This window comes from Mustela nigripes, chromosome 1 (genome assembly GCF_022355385.1).
Source record: "Mustela nigripes isolate SB6536 chromosome 1, MUSNIG.SB6536, whole genome shotgun sequence".
Classification (NCBI taxonomy): domain Eukaryota; kingdom Metazoa; phylum Chordata; class Mammalia; order Carnivora; family Mustelidae; genus Mustela; species Mustela nigripes.
In genome coordinates, this window is record NC_081557.1 from 148126369 (window position 1) to 148145281 (window position 18913).

The following is an 18913-nucleotide window of genomic DNA, read 5'->3' on the forward strand; positions in this document are numbered from 1 at the left end:
CTTTTTTGGCCATAGTAGATACTGAATTTCCCTTCTTAACTGAAATAACCAAAAACTGCTATCAAAAGATAGGAAACAAAATGGTTCTGAAGGCATTGGATGTTAAGCAGTGAAGCAAATTATTTCTAAAAAAGTAAACAAATAAGGCGAGTCTTACCATTCTTTTAGCTTTTTTGCCTGGAGCATTTTCCCAGGGAGGCCAATCCAGACAGAACCTGTCACTCAAAAGGGGTTGAGGGAAAGGATTGGATGTCTGGGGAGATAGAATCTTAGGACAACAGCTAGAGAGGAGAGAGCTGCACAGGGAGAACCCCTGGAAAACTGCAGAGGGTCCCAACTGAGTATGCAGTTGATTACTGATTATTGGTTGGCATAAAAAATTTACTAAGAGTGAGGAGAGAACCACCCCAAAGAGTTAGAGGGAATAAATTTTAGAACTCACACAGGCCTGGGAATAGTACCTGATCTCAACAAGCCAAAGCAGAAAACCTCTTAATTCATTGGTCTGTGGGTAGAGTACTAAGAAGGGTTTTGCATCAGTAGTGGGAAAAATTTGGACCTAGAGCAAATGTTACTCTGATCTAGTCCTAAGAAAAATTAATATATTAAAATTGAACCAGAAATGCCTAGATGATAGAATTAGTAAGAGAGGGTTTTAAAAGTTATTATGATGGCATTCTGTATATTTAAGAAGCTGATGAGAAGATTGAGCCTGTGAGGTAGACACAGGGAAAATAAAGAAAAATCCAAGTTAAAGGAAACTGTAATGCCCAAGATGAAACAGACACTGGATGTGATTAATAGCAGACTGGATACTGTAAAAAAAGAGTGGTGAGTTTGGATACAGAGTAGTATAAACTTCCCAAATGAAACACAGAAAGAAAGAAAAAAAAGAAAGAATACCAGTGAGATCTACAATAATTTCAGGCAGCTAAATATATATAAAATGGGAGTCCCCAAAGGAGAGGAGAACAGGACAAATACTTGAAAAAAAGTAATTGTTAAAAGTTTTCTAAATGTGACGAAAATCATTACCTCACAAATCCAACAAACTCAATAAACTTCAAGCATGAGAAACATGAAGAAAGTGACATCAGAGGATATCATGAGCAAATTCTGTAAAACCAGTGAAAAGAAGAAATCTTAAAAGCAGCCAGAGAAGCATAGTGTACACAAAAACAAAGATAAGCATGACATACTTCATTTCAGACACAGTGCAAGCTAGAAAATAGTGAAACCACATTTTTAAAGTAATGAAAGAAAAGAAAAACAAATTCTGTCAACCAAGAATTTTATACCTGGTGAAAATATATAGGTAGTTCTTGCTTTGCACAGTAGGGTGAGACTATTAAGAAAGACCATGCAAAATGAAATTGTGCAAAACAATCTTAATCAATGGGAAAAATTACCATTGTTCCATGACCTTTAAGAATTTTACCAAAATAGAACTTCTAGAGAAGATCGGGGTGTAAGGGCATCCTAAGCTTACCTCATTTCATGGATACAACTATATAAAATGCACATCAGTGTAGATAACTCAGAAAATGACCAAAAGATGGGCACAACAGACTTTCCATAGTTAATATAGAGAAAAGGCCACATTGAAGAGGGCATAGATGCAGTGGGGAGCTAAATGGACCCATATGACTGAGGGAGGGAGGGAGGGATGCTGTGGGCTCAGAGAGGGGAGAGAAACAGACTCTCACATCAGGCATCTCAGGAACAGGGACTCCCACACAGGGAAGTGAATATATGGGAAGTGAATCCCTATAACATTTGGCTTTAAAAACCAGAAGGGCCTAATTTCATCAGTTCTTACAATAAGCAGGGCTTAACACCTAGAACTTTAAAAGTCAGTAGGTTTGGCTCTGGGAGAGCCAGGTGGGAGAGAGAAAACTGAGCCCCTATCCTCAAAGAGACAGCACAGCAAATAGCCCCAGAGATAGAGCATAGAAAAAGCAGTTTGAAAAATGCCTGTGGTATACAAAAGAAAGCTTTGTACTAATCTCAGAGTATGCATTGGAAGGGGCAGGGATTGTTAGAGATTTCTCCTGGAACAAAGGAGCAGATGGGCACCATTTCCCCTTCCACCTCTCAGCCTACACACAAGGACATTCTCAGGAATTGATGTGGCACCAACACTCCCTACCTAACTTGATAACAGCATGCCTGCCATTGTATGCTTCTGCAGATCTGCCCCCTCCAACCTGGCTGGCCTAGGCAGGGTTTCTGAGAGGTCACAGGTCTCCTCCTGCAGCAGATGTGTATAAATTTTGCTAACACTGCATTCTCTGGGCATGGAGCCTCCTTGGGATTCTTTTTTGTGTAAAAATAAGTCAGAAGATTCCCAAAATAAAAGGATGTAAAGTATAACACCATACACCTGAAACATGGGGAGTGAATAATGGGTTCAAACTTATGCAGCCATCAGCTTAATATAGACTGCTATATGCAGAAGATGTTATATACAAATCTAATGGTAACCACAAATCAAAAACCAGTAATAGATATGCAAAAAATAGAGAAAAGAATCTAAGTATATCACTAACGAAACCCACCAAACTGTGGAAGAGAACAGTAGAAGAAAGGAACAGAGAAGAATACAAGAACATCAATAAAACAAGTAATACAATGGTGATAAGTAGATTACTATGAATAATTACCTTGACTGTAAATGGACTAAACACTCCAAAAGACATAGGGTGAATGAATGGATTAAAAAAAGCAAGACACACCTATATGCTACCTACAAGAGACTCATTTCAGACCTAAAGAGACATGCAGAATGAAAGTGAAGGGATGGAAAAGCATTTATTGCACAAAAGGAAGTGAAAAGAAACCTGGGGTAGCATGACTTGTATCAGACAAAATAAACTTTAAACAATGACTATAATAAGAGACAAAGACAATATATAATAATACATGGAAGAATCCTACTGGAAAATATAATAATTGTAAATTTTATGTGCCCAACAAGGGAGCACCCAAATATATAAAATATTTTATAACAAACATAAAGGAACAAATTGATAACAATAGAATAGCAGTAGGGGACTTTAACACCCCGGTTACATCAATGGATATATCATCCAAACAGATATAAGTCCAAGTAAACAAGGAAACAATGGCTTTTAATGAGTCCAATCACATTGTATCAAATGAATCATCTAACATACATTCAGAATGTTCACCCTAAAACAGCAGAACACGCATTCTTTTCAAGTGAACATGGGACATTCTCCAGAAGAGATAACATATTAGGCCACAAAATAAGTCTCAACAACTTCAGAAAGGTCAAAGTCATACCATACATCTTTTTTGACCACAAGGCTATGAAACTAGAAATCAATGATAAGAGAAAATCTGGAAAGAACACAAATACATGGAAGATAAATAACTTGTTACTAAACAATGGATGTGTCAGCCAAGAAATCAAAGAGGAAATGAAAAAAAAAAAAACCACGGAAACAAAAGAAAATGTAAACACAAGGTCCAAAATATTTAGGATGCAGCAAAAGCTGTTCTTAGAGAGAAGTTTACAGCCCACAGGCCTACCTCAAGAAGCAAGAAAAAATCTCAAATAAAAAACATAACCTTACACCTAAAGGAACTAGAAAAAGAAAAGCAAGAAAACCCAAAGCCAGTAGAAGGAAGAAAATAATAAAAATTAGAACAGAAATAAATGAAATAGAAATAAACAAACAAACAAAACCCAATAGAATAGATCAGGAAACCAGGAGCTCTTTCTTTGAAAAGATCAACAAAGTTTCCAAATGTCTAGCCAGACTCATAGAAAAAAACGAAGACTCAGATAAATAAAATTAGAAATGAGAGAAGAGAAATAACAAACGACACCACAGAAATACAAAGGATTATGAGACTATTATGAAAAACTATACACCAGTGAATTGGACAGCCTAAAAGAAATGGATAAATTCCTAGAAACATTTAACCTCACAAACTGAAGCAGGAAGAAATAGAATATTTGAATGGACCAATTACTTGCAATGAAATTGAATCAGTAATCAAGAAACTCCCAACAAACAAAAGTCCAGGACCACACAGTTTAATGGGTGAATTCTACCAAACTTTTAAAGAAGAGTTAGTACCTCTTTTCTCAAACTGTTCCAAAAAATAGAAGAAGAAGGAAAACTTACAAATTCATTCTATGAGGCCAGAATTACCATGATACCAAAACCAAATAAAGACATTACAAAAAAAGAGAAGTACAGGCCAGTAACTCTGATGAACATAAATGCAAAAATACTCAGCAAAATATTAGCAAATCATATCCAACAATACATAAAGAAAATCATTGGCCATGATCACATGGGAATTATAGCTGGGATGCAGGGGTGGTTCAATATTCACAAATCAATCAATGTGATATATCACATCAATAACAGAAAGGATAAAAACCATATAATGGTTATTTACATAGTAATTCACGGGGTGAATAGCTATTAGCAAAATTTGTACTTATGCAATTTGCACTTATGCAATTATTCCATGGTCCATATGCCATGGAAACTGAAATATAAACCATGTTTTTCTTTGGAGGCAGTAGTGTTGTTTAGCTAAATTGTGGTAATTGAAATCTGTATGTTTGAACTGTGCAACATGAGGATTGTCTGTATTATTTATTTATTTCTTTACATTGAACTTCTCTATTAATGGTCTTAAGATTCTTTCAGATTTTTGGCTAAGTTGTTTCTATTAAAAAGTACTGATTTTAAAAAAGTAATAACTTAAACCTGCCACACACACACACACACACACACACACACACACACACACACACAAATGGTTCACAAAACATTTTCCTTTCCTTCTGAAGGTTTTAAGATATAATGTTATCATTAACCAGTCTTTTATTATAAGCTTAAATGGCCAATTGATACAAATAGTTCTGAGACCATTCTTCCCTTACTGATTAAGAAGGACAGGTATTGGGGTTACTATTCATTTAGGCTTCTGAGCTTTCTGGGTTGACTTGGTGACCTTGCTAGCTCCAGTTGTCTTCTTGTCCAATGCTTTGATGACACCCACAGCAACCATCTGTCTCATGCCATCAACAGCAAAGCAGTCTGGAGGAGGATAGTCAGAGAAGCTCTTAACACACACAGTCTTGCCAGGAACCATATCAACAATGGCAGCATCACCAGATTTGAAGAACTTTGGACCATCCTTCAGCTTTTTCCCAGAATGGCTCTCTCTCTTCTCCTTTAGCTCAGCAAAGTTGCAAGCAATGTGAGCTATGTGACAATCCAGCACAGGTGCATATTGAGCGCTGATTTGGCCTGGATGGTTTGGGATAATCACCTGAGCCATGAAGCTAGCTGTTTTCATTGGTGGGTCATTTTTGTAGTCATCAGCCACATTGCCATGATGAACATCTTTGACAGATACGTTCTTGACATTGAAGTCCATGTTGTCTCCAGGAGGAGCCTCACTCAAAGCTTCATGGTGCATATTAAGAGACTTTACTTCAGTTGTGACATTGTAGCAAAGATGACGACTGTGGCAGGTTTAAGAACACCAGTCTCTGCTCAGCCCACAGGGACAGTACAAATACCAATTTTGTAGATGTTCTGGAGAGGCAGATACAAGGGCTTGTCAGTTGGATGAGCTGGTGGCAAAATGCAATCCAGAGCTTCAAGTGGTATGGTTCCACTGGCATTCCCACCTTTTAGGTGACTTTCCATCCCTTGAACCAAGGTATGTTAGCATTTTGCTCCAGCATGCTGTCACCATTCCAACCAGAAATGGGCACAAATCCTACTGCATTGGGTTGTAGCCAATTTTCTTAATGTAGGTGCTGACTTCCTTTACGATTTCCTCATATCTCTTCTGGCTGTAGGGTGGCTCAGTGGAATCCATGTTGTTAACACCAGCAATTAGTTATTTTATACCCAGTGTGTAAGCCAGAAGGGGATGCTCATGGGTCTGCCCATTCTTGGAGATACATGCTTCAAATTCATCAACACAGCAGCAGCAATCAGGACAGTACAGTCAGCCTGAGATATGCCTCAGATGTGCCTAAGAATCATGTTTTTGATAAAGTCTCTGTGTCTTGGGGGCATCAATGATAGTCACATAATACTTGCTGGTCTTGAATTTTTACAGGGAGATATCAGAGGTGATATCATATTTACATTCAGTTTTCAGTTTATCCAAGACCCAGGTATACTTGGATCCCTTTCCCATCTCAGCAGCCTCCTTCTCAAATTTTTGATGGTTCTTTTGTCAATCTCACCTCATTTCTATATCAGATGAACAGTAGAGGTAGACTTGCCTTAAACTACATGTCCAATGATGATGATAGTGATTTGAGTCTTTTCCTTTCCCATTTTGGTTTAGGTATAGTAGTGGTTTTCATGACACCTGTGTTCTGGTGACACACCTGTTGTGAAAAAGTAAATTGTCTGTATTTTAAAAACAAATGTAAGATAAATACCCCATTTGAAGATGAGAAAAAAAAAGAATGAATCATCAATAGACTTGCAGTACAATATGATGTTACATAGAAGTAATGTAAACAGAACAAATGATCCCAGATGGAAAGCTGGATCTACATAAATGAGAACACCAGAAAAGGTAACTACATTTACCTATGCAATTTACAACCTATGAAGAAGTAAAGTTTTTGATAATACAAAGGCCAAGAGGGAAGAACTGGAAGTATACTATTATAACTTTCTTTTGCTCTATGTTCTGCTGTATCACATCACATGGAAGTAGACTTGTAAGGTAAAAGATATATACTTTAAACCTTAAAGCAACTATTAAAAAAGATAAAAAAAATACAGCTAATTGAACAAAGAAGAAATAATACAATGTCTAAAAGTACACAAATAATCCAAAAGAAGGCAAGGGTGAAAAAAAAGGAAACCAGGAGCAAAAAAGAGATAGGACAAATCCAAAAAGCAAAATTGCAAATTCAAGTGTAAGCATATCAACAATTGTATTAGAAGTGAATGATCTAAATATATTAAAAGGCAGAGATTGTTAAATTGGGTATAAAAGCAAGACCCAAATATATATTGCCTACAAAAAACCCACTTTAAAAATAAGGGCACAAATTGATTAAAAGTAAAAAGAAACCTATCTTGTTAGCACTTAAAAAAATGTTAGAATGACTACTGGTAACAGAGAAAGTAGACCTTATAGTAAAGGATATTATGAGAGTTAAATAGAATAATTTTATTTGACAAAGAAGTTAACTCATGGGGCATGTGCCTGGATGGCTCAGTTGCTTCATCGTCTGCCCTCTGCTCAAGTCATGATCTTGGCGTCCTGCGATCGAGCCCGTCATGGGGCTTTCCACTAAAGATCAAGAGCGAGTCTGCTTTTCCCTCTCCCTCTGTGATTTCTCTCACTTTAGCTCTCTCTCAAATAAATAAATAAAATAAAATAAAAGAAGTTAATTCATCAAAAAGACAGAATAATTCCAAACATTTATGAGCCTAATAAAATAGCTTCAAACTGCATGAAACAGAACAAAAACAACAATAACAAACTGCAAAAAACACATAGAAATCCATATTTTAGTCATATTATATTTTAGACTTATTATAGTCATAGACTATAGTCTATATAGTCTAGTCTTTATAGTTTAGACATATTATAGTCATAGATTTTAACACTTTTCTCTTTTTTTTTTCTTTAATAATTTTTTATTTTTTATAAACATATATTTTTATCCCCAGGGGTAAAGGTCTGTGAATCACCAGGTTTACACACTTCACAGCACTCACCAAAGCACATACCCTCCCCAATGTCCATAATCCTACCCCCTTCTCCCAAACCCCCCCCCCCCAGCAACCCTCAGTTTGTTTTGTGAGATTAAGAGTCACTTATGGTTTGTCTCCCTCCCAATCCCATCTTGTTTCATTGATTCTTCTCGTACCCACTTAAGCCCCCATGTTGCATCACCACTTCCTCATATCAGGGAGATCATATAATAGTTGTCTTTCTCTGCTTGACTTATTTCGCTAAGCTTGATACGCTCTAGTTCCATCCATGTTGTTGCAAATGGCAAGATTTCATTTCTTTTGATGGCTGCATAGTATTCCATTGTAACACTTTTCTCTTAATAATGATTAAAACAAGGCTGTATTGGTGAGGGTGATCTTCTTTACTCAGTCTACTGTTTCAAATACTAATTTCTCCCAGTACCATATTCACAGATGTACCCAGAAATAACACCAGCTATCTGGGTGTACCTTAGCCCACTAAAGTTGAAACTTAGAGTTAACCAATTAGAAAGAACAAGTTGAAATCAATGAAACAGAAAATAGAAAACTGACAAACAATGGAAGCAATGGATTCTTTTTTTTTTTTTTTTGGAGAAGGTAAATAAAATTGATAACCCTCTAGCCAGAATGATAAGGAAAACACACAAATTTACCAAGATCAGGAATGAAAAAGGTGATATTACAGCAGAAACGACAGCTGTTAAAAGGATAACAGTATTCATAATATTACGAACACCTTTTTCCAACAGAATGAACAACTGAAATGAAATGGGCAACTTCCTTGAAAGATCTAGGTTGCCAAACTTCACTCAAGATGAAACAGAATATCTGAATAACTCTGTATCTGTTAAAGAAATTGAATTTGTAACAAACAAATAAAAAACTTCTGCCAGAGGTGCTTGGGAGACACAGTTGGTTAAGTGTCTACATTCTCAGCTCAGGTCATGATCCCAGAGTCCTGGGATCAAGCCCCACATTGAGCTCCCTACTCAGTTAGGGGTTTGTTTCTCCCTCTCCCTCTGCACTCCATATCCCAGCTTGCCTGTTCATGCTCTCACTCTACTCTCTCTCTCAAATAAATAAATAAAATTTTAAAAACAAAAACAAACAAAAGCTTCTGCCACAGAAAACTCCAGTCCCAGATGGCTTCACTAGTGAATTCTTCCAAACATTTAAGGAATAAATAATATAAATTAAACAAAATTGAAGAAAAGGAAATACTTCCTAATTCATTATGTGAATCCAGAATTATTCTGATATTAAAACCAGACAAAGGTATTATAAACAAAACTATGGACCAATATCCTCATCAAAGTAAATGCTAAAATTCTTAACAAATTTTTAGCAAATTCAATGAAATAATAACATATAATGATCAAGTGGAGCTAATTCAGGAACATAAGGAGGGAAATGACATTTGAAAATCATTTAATGGAATTTGCCGTATTAACAAGTGATTTAAAGAAAACCCACGGGATCATCTCAATAGATTCAGAAAAATCATTAGATGGAATCTAAAATTTATTCCTGATAAAATTCTCCCAGCAAACTAGTGATACAAGGAAGTTTCCTGAACCTAAAAAAAGGCACCTATGAAAAACCTATAGCTGAAATCATACATAATGGTGAAAAACTAAATGCTTTTACCCTGTAATCAAGGGTAAGACAGGATGTTCACTTTTTCCACTTCTGTTTATATCATAGTAGCGGTTCTAGCCATTGTGGTCAGGCAAGAAAAAGAAATACAAAGCAACCAGATTGGAACAGAAGCAGTAAAAATGATTTTAATCACAGACAACTTAACTATTTATAAATAAAATCCTACGGCAGCAAAAAACTCCTAGGACTAAGTCTGTTTTAGTACAAAGGGTCAATGTAGAAGTCAGTTACATTTCTATATACTACTAATGAACACTTGGAAATTACAGTTAAAAAAACGATACTACCTAAAATAGCATAAAAATACAAAATATTTAAGGATAAATATAACCAAAGATGTGCAAAATTAATACAATGAAAGCTACGTGTTATTGCTGAAAAACTTAAAAAAACATAAATTGAAAGATATAATCTCTTTATGAATTAGAATATACAATATATTTTTAAAGATTTTATTTATTTATTTATTTGACAGATAGAGATCACAAGTAAGCAGAGAGGCAGGCAGAGAGAGAGGATGAGAGAGAGGAGGAAGCAGGCTCCCTGCTGAACAGAGAGCCCGATTCGTGGCTCAACCCCAGGACCCTGGGATCATGATCAGAGCTGAAGGCAGAGGCTTTAACCCACTGAGCCACCCAGGCTCCCCTAGAATATACAATATTGGTAAGATTGTTATTGCCTCCAAATTGATCAACACAATCCCATTTAAAATCTCATTAGGCAAATTGTAGAAATTCACAAGTTGGTTCTAAAATCCGTATGAAAATGCAAAGGACCTAGACTAGTGAAAATAACATTGAAAAAGACTAAAGTTGGAGGATTTAACCCATCTCACTTGAACTCTTATTATAAAGCTACAATCAAGAATGTGTGGTATTGAGGGATGAGGGGAGGGCACCTGGGTGGCTTAGTCATTAAAGCTTCTGCCTTAGGCTTAGGTCATGACCCCTGAGTCAGGGGATCAAACCCTGAGTCCTGTCAGAGTCTGCTTCTCCCTCTCCTTCTGCCCCTCCCTGGGCTCAGGCTCCCCCCACCCCCCTCTCTCTCAAATAAATAAAATCTTAAAAAAAAAAGAGTAAGCATGGAATTGGTGTAAAAATATACATATAAATCAACGGGACAATAGGGTGGCCAGAAATCAACCCACAGATATATGGTTAATTGATTTTCTCTAAACTGCAAAGGCAATTTAGTGGAGAAAGGATAGTCTTTTCAATATACATTGCTGGAATAACTGGATGGATATCCATATGCAAAATAATGAGAACACCAAGAGAAGCACACACATTCATAGCAGCTCTGTTTTCCAGTTTGGAACTGGAAACAACCTAAATGTCCATCAATGTGTGAACAGATAAAGAAATTGTAGAATCCTGCTTAGCAACAAAAAGATGGAATCTCAAAAGTCTTATTTTGAGTAAAATGAACTAATAGAAGATAATACATATTGTATGATAATTAAAAGTTCTAGAAAATGAAAACTTCTCTATAGTAACAGCAGATCAGTGAATTATCTGTGGGAAGAAGAGAGGGGAAGGAGTAAGAAGAAGCTGCAGAAGGTCCTGAGGAGAATTCTGAGAATGATGAGTGTGTTTGTTATCTTGATTATTTTGGTGTCAGAATCTGGATGTGTTTATTATCTTATTATTTTGGTGATGCTTCCATGAGTGCATGTTTAGGTCAAAAATCCAACAAATTGTGCATTTTAAATATTCACAGTTTATTTTGTGTTACTCATACCCCAATAAAATGAGGTTTAAAAAAAATCCTACCATGTGTGTAAGAGCTCAGACTGTAGATTTCTAGGACTCGTAAGAGTATCTTTAATCTGTGACCCTGCTTTTCATTGTTACTATGCCTCTTTAATCTCCAGTTCCTGCAAGTGCAGCAACACCTCACAGTGTTGATATAAGAAAGAGATGATGCAGTTGAAGCAATGACAACAACAAAAAAAAACAACCAAACCACCAGACCAAAAATTACCATGGCTAAGTAATTAATACTATTATAAAGATCACATCAATTCCTACTACTGACATTTTGCTGTTAACGTAGAGGGATCAAAAAGAACTGTTCTGTGAGTTATTTAGAAGCCCATTTTGAGTTTGTAACAATAGAAATAAACTTGAGTTCTTAAAATTTTTGGACTTTAAGTATTGCAAAATTTCTTTTGTGTTCTCTATGAGGTGACTCATATCCAATACCAATATTCAAAGTTTCTATAATGTCTTATAGGTAATATAATGGCATGCTGGCTTTTTCCATTCAATCTGTTCTATAAGTTACTGTTGGAATTCTCAAAGGAAAAAAAAAAAGGACGATTCCACTCTCTTGTTCAGTACCACTGGATTCCCATTTTTCACAGAATTAAGTCCAGTCTCCACAGATTGTCTCTGAAAGTGCTCCACAATCTGACTCCTTTCTACCTTTTCTGGACAATAAAGTGTAGAGGTTAAAACTATGAACCTCAGATTAGGACTTCTTGGTTGTATGGTTTTCTCTATACCTGTTTCATTCCTTGAACTAGGAATAATCATAATACCTACTTCATAGGACTATTGCGGGATTTTTTAGAAAACATTTTATTTCCTTTCTTGAGAGAGAGTGAGCATGCACAAGGAAGAGAGATGGTTAGAGAGAGAGGGAGAAGCAGGCTCCCCACTGAGCAGGTAGGTAGTCCAACTGGGAACTCAATCCTAGGACCCTGGGATCATGACCTGAGCTGAAAGCAGACGCTTAACTGACTGAGCCACCCAGGTGCCCCTCTTCCGAGGATTAAATAAATTTGTTCAAGTTCTTAGAATAGTGCCTTGTTTAAAATAAGATCTCAAGAAATTCTTTTTTTTAAAACCTCATATTTTATTTACCTCCTCCTATCTGTCATTCCATACATTATTTATTTTCATCACATCACTTGCTATTTGTTATGGAGGGCTGGATTGTGTCCCTTCCCCCAAATTCATATGTTAATATCCTAACCTTTGGTACCTCAAAGTGTGACTATCTTTGAAGATAAGGGCTTCAAAGAGGTCATTATGATTGGTCCCAATCCAATTGGACAGGTGTCCGTATAAGAAAAGGAAATTTGAACACACAAAAAGACACTGGGGGCAGGTGCCCAGAAGAATGACCACGTGAGGACATGGGGAGAAAGCAGTCATCTGCAAGCCAAGGAGAAAGGCTTCAGAAGACACTAATTTGCCACCAGCTTGATCTTGGACTTCTAGTCTCAAGAACTGTGAGAAATTTCTGTTGCTTAAGCTACCTAATATGTGGTATTTTATTATGGCAGCCTTGCAATGCATTCTTCCTAAATACAGTCTGTATTCTCCTATTTACACATTTTTACACACGTTTTCCTATCTTCCTTGAATACTCTTTCCTGTAAAGCTTTATCTAAATTATATCTTTTTTTTTAAGATTTAATTTATTTATTTATTTGACAGACAGATATCACAAGTAGGCAGAGAGGCAGGCAGAGAGAGAGGAGGAAGCAGGCTTCCCGCTAAGCAGAGAGCCTGATGTGGGGCTCGATCCCAGGACCCTGAGATCATGACCTGAGCCGAAGGCAGAGGCTTTAACCCACTGAGCCACCCCGGCACCCCTATCTAAATTATATCTTCTCCCCAAACTCTGAGGATCATGATGTTCCCTCTGTTGGAACTAATGTCCCTTCTCTATACTTCTATAAACATACTGTTTGGTCCTCTATTTTTTAACAAATATTTTATTTATTTATTTTAGAAAGAGAGTGTGTGAGCAGGTGCAAGTGGGGAGAGGGGCAGAGGGGTAGGGAGAGGGAGAATCTGAAGCAGACTCCCAGCTGAGTGCAGAGCTGGAGGTAGGCTTGATCACAGGACCTCAGGATCATAACCTGAGCTAAAAACGAGAGTCAGATGCTTCACTGACTGAGTCCCCCAGGTGCCCCTGTGTGGTCCTCTGTTAAAGAATACTCACTGTGACTTGTATTCATCATGAGTTTGTGAGCTCTTGAAGGATACGAAATGATGTATTTTTTTTTTAATCTTAGCCTATAAGAATGTTTTGTACATAGTAGCCTCTCAATAAATATTTATTGACTTGAATTGTTGCCCCAGATTCTATGATGGCTACTGACTGGGAATCTCAGTTATGTTTTCTTGTCCCAAGTTGAGTATAGTCTAAATTGTCAGCCCTGATAGATTCATAGGCTACAATAAGTCAGGAACAGGGATTGGTTATCTTGTAGGAAAAACTGCACTTATCTAGTTGTTTGAGGCTACTTGATTTTGCTTGGGTACTTGCTAAACATTATCTATGTGTTCACTAACTTATGCCTCACATGGTACACATGAGTCAGGCAACATTAGAGTGATGATGTTACATATGAAAAGAAACACAGAAAAATCAGTAGATCATGCAGGATTGCCCACCTACGATGTCATAGAACTAGAAAAAGAACTGAGAACTTTCTGATTCCAGAACCCAAGCCAGAAGGATGGAGCTCTGTGATTCTGAGTTCAGGGGTTAGATCATTGTCCAACTTAGGACATTTCCGATGACTTTTCTGTCGCTCTGAGCTTCCCGTTTGTGCCTTGGGAGCATCAGAGATGCCTAAAGTTCCCTCTTTGTTATGGAGAAAAGAAAAAAAGATGTTTATATTAAGAATGACTAGTGAGGTAGAGGCAGTATCCTCAAGTCTAAGGATCTCTAGCTGCCAATGGAACATTTGTATGGCAGAACCAGACAGAAAAAAATCTCTAGGCAATATTCTTCAAGGGATAGTAGTGACCTGGAACTACCCATTCTTGACACCTAATTTGTGGCCTGGAAGGATCTTTTCAATTTAGATACTTACATGTCATGGCTTCTTGAAGGAATTATTTTTATTAGCTAAAGAATTAAAGTTGTGTTATTTATGAAAAAAATTCAAAATAGTTAAGAATGTAATAAAATGAAAAGTGCAAGTCCCTTCCATGTCACCCTAATTCCTCTAGAAAGGGTATATGCATTTGTGAACATTTAAGAGAATAAATGAGATCATACTACACATGTATTTATTTTCTTTTTAATGACCATATACACTTCTGTTGTATACACAGTCAATACCCACAAGCATTTATCTGTCTGTACTTGCAGAAGTATACCTATAAGGTAAATTTCCCAGAGTGGAAATAGGTACAATGGATTCTTTACCTTATGGCTTTATAAGGAAGGCAAAAGAGCCTGTGGAAAGTAACTAACCTAACATTGTAATGAAAACTACAGGTAATTTGATATATTTACATATAGCCGCTTACAAAGAGTATGTAGAGAGTGACATGCAGTGATACTCTCCAATCATTCTTATCATAGACCTGATGATAGCTGTTAGTCAGGCCATATGGAATTACTTCAAGACTTTGGCATATTGTGTCAGAGAATATGGGTGTATGTGGGCTCCCTGTGTTATTTTACTTTAGACCTGATTTAAGAAATATGCTTCTGGCACCAGGGAATTTTATATTAAGCTTTGAGTCTTTGCTTATCCATATACTTAAAATATGATCTTTAGATACTAAATAGTTACAAATGTGTTTCTCCAGAAAGTTTTGTTTCTCTAAAACGTGATCCATATGGTGGTCACTATCTACTTTATTTGTTAACTCCAGAAGAAGATACGCAATGCTTTACTTCTCTATCTTGCACCTAATCCTGTGCTTCTGGATTTTCTTTGGTAGTTTCTTCCCTCTGCTGTTATCAGTGTTCTGTTGAGGGCAGTGGTGTTGAAAAAGGCATATAGCATTGTTTTTCTCTTTCAAATTCAAGCTGAAAAATAAAACCCCATTGTGCTCCATGACACTTCCTGTGTAATGCCAATGACAGTTCTCTCCCTTTTATTGTAGCTCATGGTAACTTATGAGCATTACCTTTACATTTTGATGTCCAGTGTCAATAGGCACACACAGCCTATTATTAGGTTAATTAACTATGATACTTTATAGAAGTTTGAATCTTTATGGGGTAGGTAATTGGAACAGAAATCTTTTATCATTAAGGAACAAAGGAAAACACACTGGCGGAGCCTTTGGTTGTCTCCCAATATTTATTCTCTTTCTAATAGAATATGTATAATAATAAATACCTACCTGAGCATATGGCTACTTAGTTAAAGATTATATCCCAGTATCCTCTGTAGATAGTTGTGACCATGTAATTAAGTTCTGACTAATGACAAGTGAGCAAGAGTAATGGGTGCAATTTCCACACTGTGCCCTTAAGGGATGGAACTAGAACCTGTCCAAAGTAGTGTTTCTGCCTCCTGTTGGCTGGAATGTGAACATGCTATCATCTGGAGCAGTCATCTTGGACTGGGAGATGTTGATGATGGCAGTGGGAAGAGGAAAGGAACTGTGTCCCTGATGATTGTGGGATTATCGTGCCAACCCTGGATCTTCTAGCTAACCTGTTTTATGAGAAAGAGATATACTTGTTTCTTATTAAGCCACTCTTCTTTTATCTTTTTGTTATAACAGAAATGCATACAAACATAGCAAAAATAAATACATACACACACACATAGGAACACACACACCCCCCCCTTAGTTAATAAAGTATCTAGACTAGAACTTTTATATGTGAGATGTCTTAGATTAAAAATATGTCAACATATTTCAGCTTGTATTTTTTTTCCTGTTTTTATAATTGACATTGTCTTTTGGCAACCTCAATAAGACTTCACATTAGTTAAATGTGGAATGATGAATAGGGACAGTTAAGAAGAAATAAATCAATCAGACTTTCTTATGAGATCATAAGGTATAGTAGCAGACTATTTTGAAGTGGTAAATTCTGAAGTGCCTGATAGAAATTTGAAATTTGTAAATGCTTCCAAGCTAAGTATAATTTTTAGGTTGGATATAAAAAGAGCATTTGAAGTCAGAGACTAAATGGAAATAATAAAACAAAAGCAACAGCTCCATATTTATTCATTTCTACCTGAGAACATGTTCTTAAGATCTTTCACCATAAATGTACAAAAAATGTACATTATATCTGTTCATAAAATATATTCAACCAATCATTTGTATCAACTTCTGAGAAGGTCTTATAAATGACAAGATTGATTGCTTGCAGATTCATCTTTTAGTCTCAGGAAGATAGAGGAAGGTAAGCTGGGAGAGCTGTTGCAGATGGGATGGGGCTAATGAACGCTGCAGAAAGAGGAAAAGCAAATGGTCTAGAGTACCCATTAATTCATTTCCCACAATTTATTTAGTACCTATTATATTTCACATTTTATCCTAGGTGCTGAGAGTTCACAGCCTAATAATCTTTAATTCCTGTTCCGAAGATGTTTTATAAGATAGTTGGGGAAGCAAACAAGTAAATTGGCTATAAAACAAAATAAGTCATTGGTTTTTCATTTCATTAATTTTTGTTAATTTCTAGAGAGAATTCTAGATTGGGTCATTTAGAGTATGGCACATTCCTGGACACAGTAATTGGTTCAAGGATGTACAAATAACTATGACCAATTAGTGGCTTTCTTAAGATTCAATATATAGAAGCTGGAAAGAGAGGATCTCTTTTTCATTTGGATCAGAAGTTTCTGTCACTTGCAACCTTAATATGTCCAATAGAGGCTGTGATTGAATTTCCTGGAAGGATTTAGTTATTTGATAATTAAAAAATGTGAATGAAGACGTGGAGGATTTTTGTGTCATACACAGCCAGCATGCTGTCTGCATTCACATTTGGCCTTTGTTTTCATCCTCTCACCCCCTGTCCTCCTTCCCACCCAACCCACATACCCACTACCCTCTAAAATTCAGCATCTCTTGGCATCACTCAAGATGAAAATGAAATTCACAGACATTGGTAAGCAATGTAGATTTTCTTGAGGATAGACAGGAGAGGCAGAGAGTAGGGAAAGCATATCACATAACAAGCAGCTTTGTACGGCAAAAACCCTCTTTAGCAATTCTAAGTCTCTGCTTGGCTCTCTGATGCTGGCCTTCCTTTTCTCTCTTCACCCTCCCCCCACCACCCCAAGTCTTTACATCTCCCCATTCTTGTTCCTGACCTCTGGATCTTTCTCACTCTGAATAATTCAGCTCTGGCCTAGTTTATCCAAATCCACATTCTTTCATCCATTTCTCCATTCAATAGACAAAATGGTACCCCAGAGAGTAAAATCTACCTTCTTTAGAATGTAGCAGAGAGAATGTAAGTCACAAAATATTTAAGTCACATATAAATGCTGACCAAAAAATAATAATAAAATGGATCTGAATATAGAGATGATGTAAATTGGGGATTTAAGTATTCTTGCATATGTATGGGCTAGAATAGAAAGGAATAGAAAGATTCCAATTTGGGAATTTCTTTTCCACTGAATATTATCAACTTGATGTTTCCATGAAGACTCTGTGAATGTGTATTTCTCCTATAAGATATTTGACCTGATGGACACTTTACTAATGATTTGACTTCCAGAGGTGGGTGGGTGGGTGGTAAGCAAAGAAATTATCATATAATGTATTCAGTCTTCTGGATAGAATTTTTAAGTGAGAAGATGGCCCATTATTACTATCCTGCCATCTTTATGTTTCTCTCTTTTCTCTTATCTTTTTCTTCCACTTCTAGCTTTTTCAGGACCTAAGGTTCAGGAGGCAGTTCATTATGAAGAGCTGGAGATGCTGAGATGCACTGGGTCTTGGGTTGGTATACTGATCATATTTATTTATTTATTTATTTGTTTGTTTGTTTTAACTTTTTCTTTTTTAAAAAGATTGTATTTATTTATTTGAGAGAGAGAGATTGAGAATGAGCATGAGAGGGCAGAAGCAGAGGGAAAGGAGAGAGAGAATCTGAAGTAAACTTCACACAGAGTGCAAAGCCCAAAGTGGGACTCTCTCCCACATCTGCAATATCATGCATGATCTGAGGTGAAACCAAGAGCCAGATGCTTGTCCAGCTGAGCCACCCAGTTGTCCTGATTGTTTCTTTCTTTCTTTCTTTTTTTTTTTTTTTTTTGAAGATTTCATTTATTTATTTGACAGAGAGACATCACGAGTAGGCAGAGAGACAGTCAGAAAGAGACGGGATGCAATCTCCCTGCTGAGCAGAGAGCCCCATGCGGGGCTCGATCCCAGGACCCTGGGGTTATGACCTGAGCTGAAGGCAAAGACTTAACCCACTGAGCCACCCAGGCACTCCTGATTGCTTCTTTTTAAAGTTGAATTTCCTGTTCACCAGAAATGCTAATTTTGAATATTCGTAGACATATTTCAAATCGTGAAACAAAGGGAGGATGTAAGTTTTTATTAATTTAGAATTGTTGGACAACTGTCCATAGTTCAGTTTTCTTGGAACTGGAAAACACATTGTTCTGATTCTTTTTCATATCCAAAAGCAGTTTGTCTCATTTTTATTTTGTATTGCTAGTGGTGTAAGTCTATCTTTGTAGGCCTCTAAAGCTATCTGGAAGGTAGGCAGAGTATAAATAACCTTTATTGTTATTATCATTGTATGTA

The 18913-nt window shown here is 36.7% G+C and overlaps 1 pseudogene; it reads right to left on the bottom strand.

The window, feature by feature from the left end:
- Positions 1–4962: 4962 nt before the first annotated feature.
- On the bottom strand, positions 4963–6350 carry LOC132013907 (elongation factor 1-alpha 1-like; annotated as a pseudogene).
- Between the last annotated feature and the right edge of the window lie 12563 nt (positions 6351–18913).